Source organism: Herpailurus yagouaroundi, unplaced genomic scaffold (assembly GCF_014898765.1).
Source record: "Herpailurus yagouaroundi ecotype Mexico unplaced genomic scaffold, PumYag 185, whole genome shotgun sequence".
Lineage (NCBI taxonomy): Eukaryota > Metazoa > Chordata > Mammalia > Carnivora > Felidae > Herpailurus > Herpailurus yagouaroundi.
The window spans coordinates 10951225-10968745 of record NW_024412416.1 but is presented as its reverse complement, the minus strand read 5'-3'; the positions used below and the strand labels follow the sequence as shown (position 1 = coordinate 10968745).

General features: G+C 48.1%; 1 protein-coding gene across 1 annotated transcript in view; it reads right to left on the bottom strand.

Annotated features, from left to right (window-relative positions):
- SLCO3A1 (solute carrier organic anion transporter family member 3A1) overlaps positions 1-17521 on the bottom strand; it is a 298024-nt gene that overhangs the window by 247086 nt on the left and 33417 nt on the right. The window lies entirely within an intron of this gene.

The window sequence follows — 17521 nt, the reverse complement described above, 5'->3', positions numbered from 1 at the left end:
GCGGTTTCCACAGGATGCAAAAGTGACTTAAGCGACTTAACCCCGAAGAGTCCTAAAAATGTTTACTTAGTATGAGAGCCCCAAGTCAACAGCTAAAAGAATTAACTTTCCCAGCTTCCCCAATGGCAAAGGAAGGTGTCTTTCTTGGCACCTGTTCCATTCCTCAAAGGTTCTGCCTGTATTTGGGAATCACAACTTCCCCTTCCCGACCCCCACCACCATGTAGCAGGGCCCAGGAGTCCCGGAAAAGCCCTGAAGTACGTCATTACACGCTCCCAAATATACGCTATTTAGAAAGTCCATGCGGGGAGGGCACAGAGACCATGGGCTTTTTACTAGGTTAGCAAAGCACACCGGAAGAAAATAAAATGAGCCAAAAACCTAGTTGGCAAAATGGATATGCTGGATTAGTTCACTGGGATAATCATTAGCTCGGTTTCCTTCTGGAAATTTCCAACATACATTTCCCTAAAGGCCACCAAGTAAGCACATCCCTGACTTTTCCATGCACTCACTGCAGCCCCTCCCAGGCCTCTTGGATGGAAGATTTTTTTTTTTTTTATTTTTTTTTCCAACGTTTATTTATTTTGGGACAGAGAGAGACAGAGCATGAACGGGGGAGGGGCAGAGAGAGAGGGAGACACAGAATCGGAAACAGGCTCCAGGTTCTGAGCCATCAGCCCAGAGCCCGACGCGGGGCTCGAACTCACGGACCGCGAGATCGTGACCTGGCTGAAGTCGGACGCTTAACCGACTGCGCCACCCAGGCGCCCCTTGGATGGAAGATTTTTAAGGCTTTCCCCACCCTTGTATTCTTGTCTGCCCTTCATTTGTGTAACAAATATTTACTAACCTCTCCTGGTGGCTTGGAAATGTCCTAGGGGAAAAAAAGAAAGAGAGAGAGAGAAGGAAGAAAGGATGCCTGGCCTCAAGATGCCACCTAGCAGAAAAGCAGACATGCACCAACTAAAACACGAAGTGACGGGATCTTACATTCAGGCTGCAACCATCACATGACTGGGGGGACAGGGAGGGCAAGGGCAGATGCATTATTTTAGGGCTTGTGAGGTGGAGAGAAAATGCAAATGGCCTCTACAGGAGGTATTATCAACAAGGGTCCCTGTCCTGGGAGGTCTCATAGCCCTAGCTGGGCAGGAAAGAACGCTCCAGGCAAAAGGAACAGTGTGAGCAAAAGTCATGTGGCCTGATTTAATAACAGAATGGAAAATGGTTGGAAAGGTGGATGGGCACCGGATTCTCAAGAGTCACAGATGCCACCCGAAAGAAAGAAGACAACCCCATGCAGTGTGGTGGGGGAAAATGCAGAGTATGGAGAGGGGAGCACCTGATTTGAATTCCAGCTCTTACACCCTTAATTTGCTCTAGGATTTCGGTCAAGGTGCTTAACCTGTCCAAGCCTGGATTACTGTGAAACCTAAAAAGTAACATCAACCTAGCAGGATGCACACAAAGATTGGAAATAATGAAAGGTCTGTTAGCACAGAGCCGTCTTTCCCTACGTAGTGGGAGCTCGTAGGCAGAGCCAGGACTCTGGGTTCAGAATGCGTGGGTCCAACCCAGCTATGACCTTGGGCAGTTCACCAGATGCTTTCACTTTCCTGTCTATAAAATGGGGATAAGAGTGCTACCTCTTAGGGCTGATGCCAGAAATAAACACCCTACAGGTGTAAATGCTGGGAAGGGCGATCTATAAACCACTGTCATTTATCAAGGGACATCGGAGAACATCAAAGGTTTCTACAGTGGAAAAGATGCCAGGTGTGGCCACGGTGTGACAAATGGATGGTGGAAGAGTAAAGAAAGGAATGTCAGCAAACTTGTAATGAGAAAAGAGACAAGGAAAGGCCTGAGTCCACACAGTGGCAAGAGAAATGGGCAGAACTTGAGAAACTCGTCTTCGGAGACGCTGGGCTGTGTGTTGCTAAGAAATGGGAAGGAGAGTCGTGTGGATTTAGCCTGCCTCCAAACATATAAATATGTGCACCGTTGTCCACGCATCCACAGCCTCTGACCAGGCGCATGCACAGCTATACCTAGAAGGATTAGCATGCCTTTATTTGCCTTACGAAAAAGAACAGAAGAGCCAAGTGATGGATTCCTCCTTCCCTCCTTTTCAACCCCACATGTTGAAACAGCCTCCTTTAGAGACTCTTAAAAACTGAGAACTGAAGGCTGAAGGTGGGTGGGTGATGGGTATTGAGGAGGGCACCTTTTGGGATGAGCAATGGGTGTTGTATGGAAACCAATTTGACAATAAACTTCACATTTAAAAAAAAGAAAAGAAAGAAACAGCCTCCTTTAACCCAGTGGTTCTCAATGCCGCTTTTAGACCGGAAGCGCTTTTAGACTGGTCCCTCCCCATGTTTCTGACTCAGCTGGTCTCGGGGACAGCCTGGGCCCCAGGATTTTGTTACAGTCCCCAGATGGCTTTGGTCCAGGGTGCAGAGCACTAACGCAATGGCACCCGCCACTGTGGTCTTTCCTCCAGCACTGGCCCTGGGGGCGAGCCCTGCAGAGCCACGTTCTAACACGGGTACTGTGACAGGACAGCTGGGTACCCGCTCTGTTGCCCACATTGCAATTCGGATTCCCGTTTCCACCGCACTTTATAGGCAAGTCAAAGCCAGCTCGCGACTCCGACAGCCCTAACTACACGGCTAGATTATTTTCCCAACACCAAGTGTTTGCAACTGTCGAGAAAAGAAATTTATTAGCAAGTCTGGTCTCCTTAAACTGACTCTCAAATACTGCCAAAGAAGTTCTTTCCGGAAGCTCTGGGTAAGAAAAACAAAGGCTTCATTTATTTACTCCTTTGCTTTGTAACACAAACACGCATGAGAGAGTATGCGCTCTAGCCACGCTTATGATAGGTAATGCCGCGTGGAGTGCACAACACGACAGCCTACCTGCCTGGAGGGGGGGTGGGGAGCTTCACCCAGGCCTTCATGCTGAGTCTTGAGAGATGCCCAGAAATAGAGGAGGAACACGTGTGGGCAGGGTCCTGTGGGCACACTGGAGTCATCTCAAGCAGCCTGGTGGGGTCTGGAGCCTGGTGACCTCCACCACGGGCGGAGAGGACAGCAGAAGCAGGAGGGTGGACAGGTGGGAAGGTTGGAGCGGAAGCCGTTTTTCATTCCTGCCATGAGGCTTAATGACATACATATTAGGCGGCGGATCTCAAACGTGACACCGGCTCTGTTCCGCCAGGTGCACCCCGTCATAAAGTATCACACAGGTGCGGACCTTTCTGATGACAGATAAGGATGGTGAGGATAGAGACAGCTGTGGGCCAAACGAAAAATAATCAGCTCTTCTACAAAGAGCGGACGTCTGTGCCTGCAGCCCCTGTCCTGCTTCGAACCTGCTCTTTGCAGAGCAGCCCATGGGGGTGACAGGTCTTTGCCTCCTTGTCCTGTGGCCCCTCACTAGCCTCGGCCATGCAAACATTCTGAAAAGGTGCTTTGTGGGTTAGATCAGAGGCAAATGTTTTCACTCACTTAAAACACAATTTTGAGAAGATGGACTAATTAAGTATGCATAAGGCCATAAAACCCACTTGTGGCTTTTATGTGGCAGCGAACAACCCAGCAAGGAGAAAGATGCGTGCTAAAGGGAACAACTGTCTTTACTTAATGGGTAACAGGACTGATGGAAAGCGTCTTGAATCTCTGGGAGCACGTGTTCGAAATACAACTTCCCAAACCCTGAGAGGAGACCCAGAGAGGAGCTTGAGATTTTCTAAGACTTGGCGGGCTGGGGCGGGGGTTATTCTCAGATGCCCAGCTGGGGCAGAAAACGACCAAGATTCCAGGTGTCCTCACCATCAATCCCGAGCTGTGCTGCTCAAACCTCAGAGGCAGTAAAATCCCCCGGAAGGGTATCACTCACTGCCTGATTCCAACCTCCGAGTTTCTGATGCAGCGGGTCTGGGGTGGGGCTGGGAATTTCTAGCTCTCAGCAGCTCCCAGGTGGTGTCGATGGTGCTCTGGGGACCACGCTTTGAGAACCACTGCTCTATCCTCAACAAACCTACCCTGCTCAAGATTGAAGAGTTTCTTTTGCTAAATTAAAAACAAATCACAAGCACTCTCTCATTTTCAGTTCATAGGGACATACTCACGTGGGAAACTGGGGTTGCATTTTGGGGGAGCTCACCCCTTTAGGGTACCCAAGGCACACTCAGGCCAACCGCAGCTGTCGCAAGTCCCCTCAGGCGGGAGGTACCCAGAGACCACGGCCACCTACAGATGAGCCCTCCCTCACCTCCAAAAAGTGCCGAGGGTGTCAGGAACTCAGGGAATGAGAAGCTCTTGGGATCAGCAGCCAAGGGTCAGGACGGCCCCCAGGAACCTTCCCAGAGGTCTGTCGGCTTTCTTACTCTGGCTTAGGGCGTGGCCTGAAGTCGAATCACCTGGGGGGGCTTTGGAAAACCCAGTGCCTGCCCCACTCCCACCCCCAGGACTCTCCCGTAATTTGAGGGAGATGGGCCCCGGCGTGCGTATTTTCAAAGCTCCCAGTGATTCTAAGACACAGGCGGGCAGGGGTCTGTGTGTGCGCAGACACGCCGTATGGACACGGCAGAGGCGTTGCACCTGCACGGATCTTCACACCATGCAACACGCTCCTCTGGGGGCAGCACGGGAGCAGGGAAGCCTGGAGGTCCTGTCTGCCTCGGACGGCACTTGGCAGATCCTGCCGAGCCTGTCTGCACATCAGGGCAGCGGGGATAACGATGCTTGCCCGAGCGAGCATTAGGAGGCCACGCCTCAGGGCTGCCAGCACACAGTAGGTGCACATAAAAACGCTGCCCTCGTCACTCGTGTGCATGCGCTGTGTGACTCCCATTCCAGAGTGCCCGCTCCGTGGCAAGGTGCAAGAAACGGAACTATGAGAGACCGTCCCTACCCCGTGGGATTTTATAATCTGGGGAGAGCAGAAAGCAGCCACCAAAGAACACCACAGCCCACCACACGGGGGGACAGACTGGCAGAAGGTTCGAGAGAGTGAGAGCAGGTGTTCGGAGGCATGACAAGGAAAATACATCTAGGATTCTGGGATGCAAGAAGGATGAACGGGGGGTGGTGGGGGGGGGGTCACAACATTCCAAGAGCAAAGATCAGTGGGGCGTGGGCGGTACAGTCCAGATCACCCTGGGGTAAGTCGCGGTGGGGGAGACCTTTTGGGCTCAGGGCACTGTGAGGAATAATCAGAAAGAAAACAACCTTGAAGGCCAGACGGAGGGTCTGCCCTTGATTTGGAGGTCAATGGGGAGCCAAGGGAGGTTCTTGAGCGGGAGCAACATTATCCACGGAAAGAGGAGAAATTGCCCTGGCAGTGATGTCAGCAGTACAGGTGGGCAATGAGGCTTCAGCAGGGTAGTGCTGGCAGAACGTCAGAGGGCGCCCATGGGAGAGGTGCAGGGGCAGGGACACAGGGCAGAGCGGGCAGCTGAGGAGGCCTGGAGGAAGGAAGGTACAGCAAAAGGACCTCGCAGGGGGGTGCTGGAGGGGGGTCCTCCTCTGGCTGGAAGGAGCCCGTGAATGTGGAGAAGACCCATCTCGAAGCCCTCCTGTCGGAGGGGCATGGGATGTGAGAGCGCAGCAGGCTGCCCCAAGGAACTTGGAGGAAGCCTCGCCCTTGAACGCTGGTGCCCAGCAGCAGGGTCCAGGTCAGGGACCGGGTGCAACAACAATGCACGAGATGTCAAGCTCACGCTGAACTGCAGTCACCTAAAGGACATGTGGTCCCCTTGCAGGGATTCCTGAACAGGGATCAGCACTTTTTTTTTTTTTTTTAATGTTTGTTTATTTGTGAGGGGCGGGAGGCAGACGGAGAATTTGAAGAGAGAGCTGGATTCAGGGCTCAAACTCATGAACCGTGAGATCATGACCTGGGCCGAAGTCGGATGCTTAACCGACTGAGCCACCCAGGCGCCCAGCACACTTTTTCTGCAAAGGGCCACACAGTAAATATCTTAAGCTTCCGGGCTACACAGTTCCCATAGCAACGACTCACCCTGCCGTCTTGGCACAAAAGCAGCATCCATAGGCAATATGGAAACGATGGATGTGGCTGTGTTCCCGTAAAACTTTATTAACAAAAACAAGCAGTGGGCTGGATTTGGCCACAGGCCACAGATTCCCCCAACGCCTTGTTCTACCGTTCTCTGTCAATCCAGCTTGGGCAATCACGTTATTCCTATGTCTGCCAGTAAAAGCGCTGGCCCTTTACAACTTTGTGAAGCATTCCTGCTGCTGGCACAGAAAAGTCAATCTAGGCAAGTCTTTAACGCAAGCTTTTTAATTCCGTGAAAGTAATTTGCAAGGCAGCTTCAATTTCTTGTCTGATGCGCCAAGGGCACGCCTTCCTGCAGTAAGGGAGGGGGTGGTGCGGAAGGGGCTTAACCACTTAGGCCCAGACAACACTGTCCTGTGCTGAAGCCGTAGCAGGAATCCCATCAGGTGAATGAGGCACCCTGGGTGGTTTTGTTTTTCATCTGAACAGCAGCTGCTTGGAGCATGTAATTTAGGGCACAAGGGAAATGCTACACGCAAGGCATTCACTTGTGAATTCCAGGATGGGAGGTTTGCAGAACCAGGGGACAGAAGACAAGGCCTCTGGTAATTGACCCGGGGGGGGGGGGGGGGGGGCGGGAAACAGGCTGCTCGCCTGCTCCACAGGTCAGCCAGGCAAGAGAGACATTAAGTCAATATTGTTTTCTTTCTGGTGGATGATTTAGCCCGTATTATGACCACATAATAAATGGCTGTCATCCTCCAACCATTTTTCGCAAAAAGCAGAGTAAGAATTATGCAGAGAATCTCTCATTTAGACATAGCTCTGGCCTTCGGTCGACACCAAAGCCATCAGTATATGTGAGGGGGCAGGAGGAAAACACAACAGATTCAGGGAGCCAAATGGCCGTAGGCAAAGCATTTAATTTAATACACCTGCAACCCCTTTCCCCCCCCCCCACCCCCCGTCTGTGATGTGGAGAAGGCAATCCTGCCCTCACAGCTTGCCACAAGGTTCAAATGTGGGGGAGTGTTTTGTCAGGTGCCTGGTGTTGCGAATATGCAACATGGCCCTCCCCTTCCTCAGCAACATCCTGAGAGCCCGGAGACTCTCTCTTTATGTAGAGCAACGATGTTTCCTCTGGTCACCCCAAGTGAGGGTCGTCACCTGGCTTTCCTTAGGCCTCACTGGTCTCTGCTCTAAGCCTCTGTCTCTGCCATTCCCTGCACCCTTCTCTATTCATGATCTGCATCTTTCCCAGACTATTTTTCCTTCTACATCCCATTAGTTTCTCTCCTCTCTCTCTCTCCTGCTAACTCTCTTCCCTAAATAGCCCTAAAGTACAAGGAAAACACATTTTTTATTGCTCCTTATATTTAGCAAAATCTTATGTTCAATTAATTCTATGAGAACGGGTAACATTTTATGATTCCCCTAAAACAGCATCTCTAAATCTAATGGCTTCCTGCTTCTAAATCTCATCGTCGATTCTTCTCTATGGCTCTGTGGTCCATCATGGAGAAAACAAAGATTCTCCATCCCTGGGCAATAGAATGTTCTTCCACTCTGTTACTGAGCTTTAAAGTCATTACCAGAAATGTTCGCATCAGGCTATTATTAATAATTTGTGTTTAGGGGCGCCTGGGTGGCGCAGTCGGTTAAGCGTCCGACTTCAGCCAGGTCACGATCTCGCGGTCCGTGGGTTCAAGCCCCGCGTCAGGCTCTGGGCTGATGGCTCAGAGCCTGGAGCCTGTTTCCGATTCTGTGTCTCCCTCTCTCTCTGCCCCTCCCCCGTTCATGCTCTGTCTCTCTCTGTCCCAAAAATAAATAAACATTGAAAAATTTAAAAAAAAAATTGTGTTTAGCACCTTTTATACAAATAACTTCAGTCATGCTTTCAATTCACAATGGATGTGATGCCAGGTTTCCTCTGTGAGAGAAACTTCAAGAACAATAAGAGTTAAATGATTTCCTCAGCGTTCAACAAAATTGTTTAGAGGACCAGACACAGTATTTTTTTTAATGTGTACTTATTTTGAGAGTGAGAGAGAGAGAGTGGAGAGGGGCAGAGAGAGAAGACGACACAGAATCCTAATCAGGCTCCAGGCTCCAAGCTGTCAGCACAGAGCTCAACACAGGGCTCGAACCCACGAAATGCAAGATCATGACCTGAGCCAAAGTCGGACACTTAACCCACTGAGCCACCCAGGCACCCCAGGATCAGACACAGTGCCTTAAGAAAGAAATTTCTAACACACTAACAACTCACGCATACCAACACTCTCCCCTCAGGCAGAATTGTGTTCACTGAATTAAACTTCTCTACATGCCCGCGGGTGTAGGCTTACAGTCAGCTGAGTGAAAAACCCAGCCCTGAATACCTGTGCCGCACCAGGGCCTCAACCAGCCGGCAGAATCACGGAGATGGAAGCTATGAAAACAGACAATGATCATAAAGGATGAACAAGTTCGAAGACAGTCCAAAGACACAGCGTAGTATACTATGTACAAATTGTTTCTACCAGAACAGGGTACAAAACCATTAGGTATAAATTCCTCAAGAGCAAGCCACCAGACAGGTATTTAAGTTCTAATACCTACGTCCTGATTACCAAGATAATCTGCTTCCGCTTAATTATAGCCTCTCCAAGAAATGAACCCCACAAATAAACTGATAAGAAAATAATACGTTCACCAAAGCCTGCACATCCAGGTGTAAGATAAACACAGATCAGAACAAAACAATGCCTGTTTCATGTGCATCGCTAAAAAGCTTCTAGCGTAAGAAAGTCGCAACGTTGGTGTCAGAGCCGTTGAAGGAAACAGTCACAGACAGTAAGAGTTCATCTTCCTCAGCCCGCTCACAGCAATCTCGGCAACTTGCTCTGATTCGCCGTCCATCCTTCTGGTGCATCTGAGGCATGAAACACCCTCGGCTTTGCCTAAGACATGCAGCGATTCGTCACGGGAACAATGGACGTCACTCCTACTAAAGTGGATGTTGAGGATGATCTAGCCCGTTGCTCACACTTTACTGGGAGGGACCAGAAGCCCAGAGGAATGAAATGACTTGCCCAGCATCGTACACCTGTACCTCACAGAGATGTTTCCTGATGCCCAGCCCAGCTCTGAGCACCGCCCCCCCCCATATTAAAATAAAAGCAAACCTAATGCTACTGGGGTCTCACTCTATCATGAGTAAAACAGTCTACTACTTGTCGAATGCATGTTACCTTGTCCAAGGTGCTAAGTATGCGGTACCAATAAACGCCAAACGAAGTACGAAAGGTACCAAAGCTGTAACTGAACAAAGTCGTGGAGAGGTTATCACTGGGGCAGGTGGGACAACACTGCCTCTTCCTGCCAAAGCCAGAGGCGGGATCCTGCTCAGAGGAAGCATAAGGGAGGGAATGCAGCCATACCAGCTGACCTCCACCCAGGGAAGGAGCCTCCCTCCCTCCCACTCAGCATGGGTCCTTCTGCCTACCCACCCGCCCTTCTTGTCTCCTGGATACCTTTCTTCACCTCTCTGCCCTCTTTCCACCCTCTCCAGCTGCTCCTTCTCTACCCTATCCACAAATATGCCCAATTCTCATCCACAGGAAACAACTTAAGATCCCCTTCCTTTATCGATTCATCTATCAGTGGACGCTTAGGTGGCTTCCATATCATGGCTTTTGTAAAGAACACTGTGATAAACACAGGCGTGCATAGACCTTTTCGAGTCAGTGTTTTCCTTTTTGGGAGGTAAATGCCCAGTAGTGGTATTACTGGATCATCTGCTAATTCTATTTTTAATTTGTTCAGGAACCTCCATCCTGTTTTCCGCAGTGGCTACATCAATTCACATTCTTGTCACTGCCATTCTTCTCGCCTTCCATCAAGAGGCATAAGAGGGGGGCCTGGGTGGTTTGGTCAGCGAAGTGTCTGGCTTCAGCTCAAGTCATGACCTCGTGGTTCGTGGGTCTGAGCCCCACGTCAGGCTCTGCTGACAGCTCAGAGCCTGGAGCCTGCTTCGGATTCTGTGTCTCCCTCTCTCTCCCTCTCTCTCTCTCTCTCTCTCTCTCTGCCCCTCCCCCACTTGCATTCTGTATCTCTCTCTCTCAAAAATAAACAAACATTAAAAAAAAAAAGAGGCATAAAGAAAGTCCACATTTGCAGGGTAGACTTCCCGGTTTTCTATGTTCAAGTCAACCCCATGAGTTTGGGCTTCCCTACTGTGCTATGGCCATGGGACGATGCCCTTGATAAAGGTCCCCACCGAGTTCCTGTTTCCTAAATGTGCTTGCTATTTTCCCTACCTTTCTCACGCAGAGCTTCTCTGATTTCTGACACAGGACGCGAACAGCTTGCTGTCCTCCACTTTCCCCATCCCCCGCCACCTGCTCCCCACCTCCTCCCCTTCTCTTGTTCTCTACGGCCAGAATTCTCCAAGGTGACTACCAACCGTTGATGAGTCACTATACAACCCCGCCGGGGGGATCCGTACATTCCCTAGTCTGTCTCCAGCATACCGATGGCACCCCAGCTCTGCCCGCAGCCACACTGCACCTCCATGCTCCAGACCCCTCTGGAGGATAACCGCAGCACCCAGCCGCCACGGGTCCCAACACAGAATGCTGCTCTCCACCCCTTCCAACACCCCTGCCCCGGGCTCAGCAAGCCCAGCTCTTCTGATCCCTCCCTCTACAAACGTGAGTTCTTTCCCTGATATCTGCTAGGTCCCAGGCCCCAGAAACCTGACGGTCAGCCCTGGCTCCCTACCCCACCTGTCCCCAGTCAATTCGCTACTTAAAACCCCGGTTGACGCCCACTGCCAGCCAGAAAAGCCCGAGCTCCTTGCCTCGGGGTAGCAGACCCCAACATCTGGCCGCATCCTGCCGCCCTGCCTCCCCACCGCAGCAATCCCTAGCTGCACCTTCCTACACTGGCCTGGATCGGTCTCAGCGCCCAGCTTTCAATTTTCACAGGGGCCAAAATACCACCCAGCTCACACCACTCACTTCAGAGATCCCTACTCGGCCACCAATCCACCTCCTCCGCGAATCCCCCCTGCCTCCGCCGGCTCCCTTGCAACCACGACACTTGATTCAGACTCCCCCGCAGTCATCATTCTGGTACACCTGGCGTCCCTCAGGAAGGCTGACCGTTCCCTGGGGACAAGGACCGTCTTCCGTCTGCAGCCCACAGAGCAGCGCGTACAGCAGTGTGAGACGTATGCTTTCCTGCACGAAGGCGTCCCGCCGAGGAGGTGAGTGAGCACTGAATCCAGTCGGTACTCGGGTGTGTGCACCAGAGGACGGAGCATTGATTTCCCGTTGGCACGATGGCTCCATTCGGGTGAGTGCAGCCTGGGCTGATGAGCACACATGGAACGTTCCCGGCCCTCCCAGAGCTCCCCGGTGGCCCTTTGCTTTGCGCAAGTACCTAAATAAGCATCTCAGCCAAGCTGCTCTGTCCATTCCTGGAGGTGCCTGATGCAAGGGAACTCTGGAAAGGGTGGCAATTGTGCTAATTAAGTTCTTGGAAACAAACACAAGTGGGCAGGCCCGGGCTCGAACTCAGTATGGTGTGTGAGCGGCACCAGGCATTTCAGGCAGTTCCCGGGGCTGGGAGGAAAAACACAGGCGCCCAAGACAAAGACTGACTAACATTTGGCCTCGACGAGACCCAAAGCCATCTGTTCCTTGGGTCCCCTGCAGTCTTTCGTCCTCACGCCACAATCACTCCGAGAGCTGCCCTCATTTTCTGTGAACGTCAAGCATCACTCAGTAAAGATGATCCGAGGATCAGATGAATAGACTATGCGCAAAGTACCAGGCCATGGCTATGGGGGCGAAGACAGGCAGCAAATAAGGTTAGTAAAGATCAGTAAAGATGAGGGGTGCCGGGGTGGCTCAGCCGGTTAAGCATCTTGACTCTCGGTTTCGGCTCAGGTCATGCTCTCACGGTTTGTGAGTTCAAGTTCCACACCAGGATCCACCCTGACAGTGCAGAGACTGCTTAGGATTCTCCCTCTCTCTCCCTCTCTCTCTCTCTCTCTCTCTCTCTCTCTCTCTCTGCCTCTCCAGCTTGTCACGCACACACACATGCATGCTTTCTCTCTCTCTCAGAATAAATAAGCTTAAAAAAAAAATTAAAAAAAGAAAAGAAGAGATTAGTAAAGATGATCCGCAGGTCAGATGAGCTGACTGTGTGGAAAGTACCAGGCCAAACAGTATGGGAGCTAAGATAGTAAATAAGATAGAGTCCCTCCCTCAGTAAACTAATAATCAGAACTACCATTTTATAACATCTACAGTGTGCCAAACACAGCCTCTATCACTCTGTGTATGTGAAATCCATTTTGTTCTTACGACAACCCCATTAGGTAGGTACTATTTTTTTTTTTTAAGATTTTTTTAAGTCATCTCTACACCCAACATGGGGCTCAAACTCACAATCCTGAGATCAAGAGTCACGTGCTCTCCTATTTTAGTGTATGCGCTGCCGAAGCGAGCACAAGTCGCGTGCTCTCCTGATTGAGCCGGCCAGGCACCCCAGGTAGGTACTGTTATTATCCCCATTTTACAGATGCAGTCACAGAGGCCCAGAAGTTAAGTAACTTGACCAAGGTCTCATAGGTAAGTAAATGGCAGGGCCAGGAGTCAAGCCCAGACAGTCTGGTGTCAGAGTCCATCCTATTTAACTGCCACATGCTCTCTAGAAGATGGAAAAAGACAACGGAGCTGGAATGGCAGCGTGAGAAACGCGACAAAGTCTCTCAAGAACAATAAGGGGCACCTGGGTGGCTCAGCTGGTGAAGCATCTGACATCGGCTCAGGTCATGATCTCTCAGTTCAGGAGTTCAAGCCCCTGACAGCTCAGAGCCCGGAGCCTGCCTCAGGTTCTGTGTCTCCCTCTCTCTCTGCCCTCCCTCTCCCTCCCTCTCTCTCTCAAAAATAAATAAACATTAAAATTTTTTTAAAAAGAACAATGATAAACCTGGACAAAATTGTAAAACAAAACAAAGAACACTATTTCAAGACTCTGGAAATCAACAGGAACATACAACGCACTGAGGAACATTTGTTCATGAAAACTTCTGAACCTCTGGTGACGATGGGGAATCCGGGCTCTTTCCCTCCTCTGCCCCTCCCATGTTAGCTTGGCACAGCAGTTCTATCACGTGGGTTGGCCGTGCAAACCCGCAGCCCCGAGTTTGGAAGGAGGCCACTTGATCTGAAGTGGAACGTGAAAACCCCCACTCAGGGGCGTTGTCAGTAAAGATAGCAATCCTGATGGCAAATGAGTGGCAAACATCAGCTACTCTGCGGTCGCGATGCTGGTTGGGGCAAGCAACAGACCGGCGGACTAGACAGAAACTCAACAGCAAGATCAGCCATGAGAGTCTTTGATAAGCTCTCCATAGAGCTCTGGTTGACTAAAAGGACGCGCGGAAGCGGAGGAGGAACGAGACGGTTCTCACTCTCTACTCCTTCCTGGCGGACTGGGAACCTGTGTGCATAGACAAAGGAGGTGCAAAAGGACCCAGAAGAAAGTAAAAGCTGGGGAAACTTAAAAACTGCCCTAATTCTGAATGCAATCTTAGTGCTTGAGGCATTCGAAAATGCACTCTGACTATGCAGACACAGAGGCAACCCCTAGGAAGCCAGACTTTAAAATAAAAATAAGAGTGGGGCGCCTGGGTGGCTCAGTGGTCGAGGGTCCCAGGTCATGATCTCACGGTTCGTGAGTTCGAGCCCCACGTCTGGCTCTGTGCTGACAGCTTGGAGCTTGGAGCCTGCTTCTCATTCTGTGTCTCTCTCACTCTGTTCCTTCCCTGCTCACACGCTCTCTCTCTCAAAAATAAAGAAAAGATTAAAAAAATTTTTTAAATAAAAACAAGAGTTACAGAGAGGGAGGGAGGCACATCATAAGAGACTCTTGGATACTGAGAACAAACTGAGTGATATGGGGGGTGGGGGAGAGGGGAAAGTGGGTGATGGGCATTGAGGAGGGCACCTGTTGGGATGAGCACTGGGTGTTGTATGAAAACTAATCTGTCAATAAATTATATTGAAAATAACAATAAAAATAAAAATAAAATAAAAACAATAACAACATGCAAAGAAATGAAATGAAATGAAATGAAATGAAATGAAATGAAATGAAATAAGAATTTACAACATGCAAAGAAAAAGCAGGAACCAAAAATTAAAAACAAAATACACCATGGCCACACACCGCAGAAAAGGTAGATATCACAGTCTTAGTTCAGGCAGGTAATTAAACAGAGTAACATCAAACCATGGGTAAGAATGGGTGGCATTGAGGGAGGGACAGAAAACCAAATCCAGTGTTGTTACAGTATATTATCTAAAATGTCCAATTTTCAACAAAAGATTCAGTCATGCAAAAACAAACGGAAAAGCATAGCCCTTCCTTACTCAGGAGGAAAAGAAAAGACAATAAAAGTCATCTGGGGGCACCTGACTGGCTCAGTCAGAGGAGCGTGCAACTCTTGATCTCAGGGTCATGAGTTCAAACCCCACACTGGACATAGAGGTTACTTAAATTGAAAAAAAAAAAAAATAGAATTAAATGTGAGTCATCTGAAAATGGGCCCCCAATGTTGGACATAGCTGACAAAACCTCAACACATCTACTATTAAATATGTTCAAAACATTACAGAAATCCATGTTTGAATAATTAAATAGCAATATTATATTAATAATCTAACAGATTATCTGAATAAAGACACAGACCTCTCTCTCTCTCTCTCTCTCTCTCTCTCTCTCTCTCTCTCACACACACACACACACACACACACACACACACACACACACACACCCCAAATGGAAATCCTAGAGTCGAAAAGTATAGTAATTGAAATGAAAAATTCACTAGAGAGGCTCAGTATCAGATTTGAGATGTCAGATGAAAGGATCAGTGAACTTGAAGATAAATTAATAACTATTGTCAATCTGAAGAACCAAGAAGAAAAACAAACAGAATCTTTATAGATTCAAGAATCTCAATAAACCCCAAGTACGACAAAAGCAAGGAGCTCCGTGCCCAGAAACATTATAGTCTGTTCACATATATGTTGAAAGGTAGAGACCAACGAAAATCTTCAATGCAGCAAAAACAGAAACAAAAACAAAACACAAGAGATCCTCAATAAAATTAACAGCTTACTTTTCATCAGAAAAAAAACATAGGTCAGAAAGCAATGGAATAGTATATTTAGAGAACTGAAAGAAAAAAACTTTCAAATAAGAATTCCATATCCAGCAAAACTATCATTTGAAAATGAAGGCAAAATAAAGATATTCCTAGATAAACAAGGACTGGGAGAATTCATTGCTAGCAGATCTTCCTTACTTATAATACTAAAGGAATCCTTCAAGTGGAAAGAAAACGATACCATACAGTAACTCAAATATACACAAATAAAGAGTACTAGAAAAGTTCAATATGGGTGTTAAGTACAAAAGGCTATATAAATATATTTTTCCTCTTAACTTCTTTATTTTTTAAAATTTATTTTTATTTATTTTTGAGAGAGAGAGCACGCACACGCGCATGTGCGTGCATGAGCAGGGGAGGGAGACAGAATCTGAAGCAGGCTCCAGGCTCCACGCTGTTAGCACAGAGCCCGAGGCAGGGCTCAAACTCACAAACCGTAAGATCATGACCTGAGCCGAAGCTGGATGCTTAACCAACTAAGCCACCCCGGCGTCCCCATCTTAACTTCTTTAAAAGGCTGAAGATTGCATAAAACAATAACACTGCATTGTTAAGATTCATAACACATATAGATGTTATATACTTGATCATATCAGCAACAAGGGAAAGTAATAGATCTGTACTGGAGCAAACGTTTCATATTTTACAGGAATTAAGTTAGTGCTGATCTGAAACAGATTGTGATGACTTTAGATGCATACTGTAGAAGCAATCACTAAGAAAATAATTCAAAACATAGGGAGAAAAGGAATTAAAATGAAACTCAAGAAAATATCTATTTAACACAGAATAAGGCAATAAAGAAGGAACAGAGTAATAAAAAAGACATGAGACAAAATAAATTATGAAATGGCAGATATACACCCAACAACACCAACCTTAAGAGCCCCAAAACACATGAAGCAAAAATTGACAAAGTGAAAGGAGAAATAAACAATTCAGTGATAACAACTGGAGACAGTAATATCCCTCTCAGTAACTGATAAAACAACTAGTCAGAAAATCAGTAAGGTTAAAGATAATTTCAGCACCACTTCCTTCCAATGATCTTCCAATCATTTCAGCAATGAAATGGCAAAGGACTCAATTTTAATAGGCAAGTAATTAAAAAAAAAAATTTCACCGAAGACGACATGTAAACGTCTAATAAGCATTTCAAAAGATGCTCAGCATCATTCTTCTTTAGGGAAATTCAAAGGTGCCACTACCCACCCACTAGAATGGGTATATTAACAAAACAGAGACAATACAAAGCATTCACATGCCTGTAGAGGGACTGGAGCCTCCTGTGTTGCTGGTAGGAATGTAAAAGATAAAATGGTCACAGCCACTTTTGGAAAACAATTGGGCTTTTCTTAAAAAGTTACATTATGAGGGGCACCTGGGTGGCTCAGGTCAAGATCTCATGGTTCATGGGTTGGCGCTCCGTGTTGGGCTCTGTGCTGACAGCTGGGAGCTTGGAGCCTGCTTCAGATTCGGTGTCTCCCTCTCTCTCTGCCTCTCTCTCTCCCTCTCTCTCTCTCTCTCTCTCAAAAATAAATAAAAACATTTAAAAAAAAAAGTTATATATGAATTTAGATGCCCCAAGAATTCCACCTCCAATCAACCCCAGAGGACTGAAAACACATGTCTACACAAAGACTGTGACAGCAGTGTTCATAATAGCCCTAAACTGGAAACAACCCACATTTCCCATCAATGGTCAATGGGTAAACAAAACATGGTATAGCCATAAAGCCAACACTAATCCAATCCAGTTAATATAATATCTACTAAATCCGAATACCAAAGAATAGTCTTTAGCAATGAAATGGAGCAAAGTACCAATACATGCTACAGCCTAGATTAACCTCAGGGGCGCCTAGGGGGCTCAGTCGGGTAAGCATCCAACTCTTGATTTCAGTTCAGGTCATGATCTCACAGTTCGTGAGTTCGAGCCCTACATCAGGTGCTGCACTGATAGCACAATACGGAGCCTGCTTGGGATTCTCTGTCTCTCTCTGTCTCTCTGTCTCTGTCTCTCCCTCTCTGCCCCTCACCCCACTTGTGCTTTTTCTCTCAAAAATAAACTTAAAACAACAGATTAACCACAAAAAGGTCACGCTAATTGAAAGAAGCTAGAGGTAAAAGGCTGTATATTGTATTATTCCATGTACACGAAATGTCCAGGAAAGGAGGAAGGGAGACAGAAAGGGAGGGAGGGAAGAGGAAGGAAGGAAGGAAGGAAGGAAGGAAGGAAGGAAGGAAGGAAGG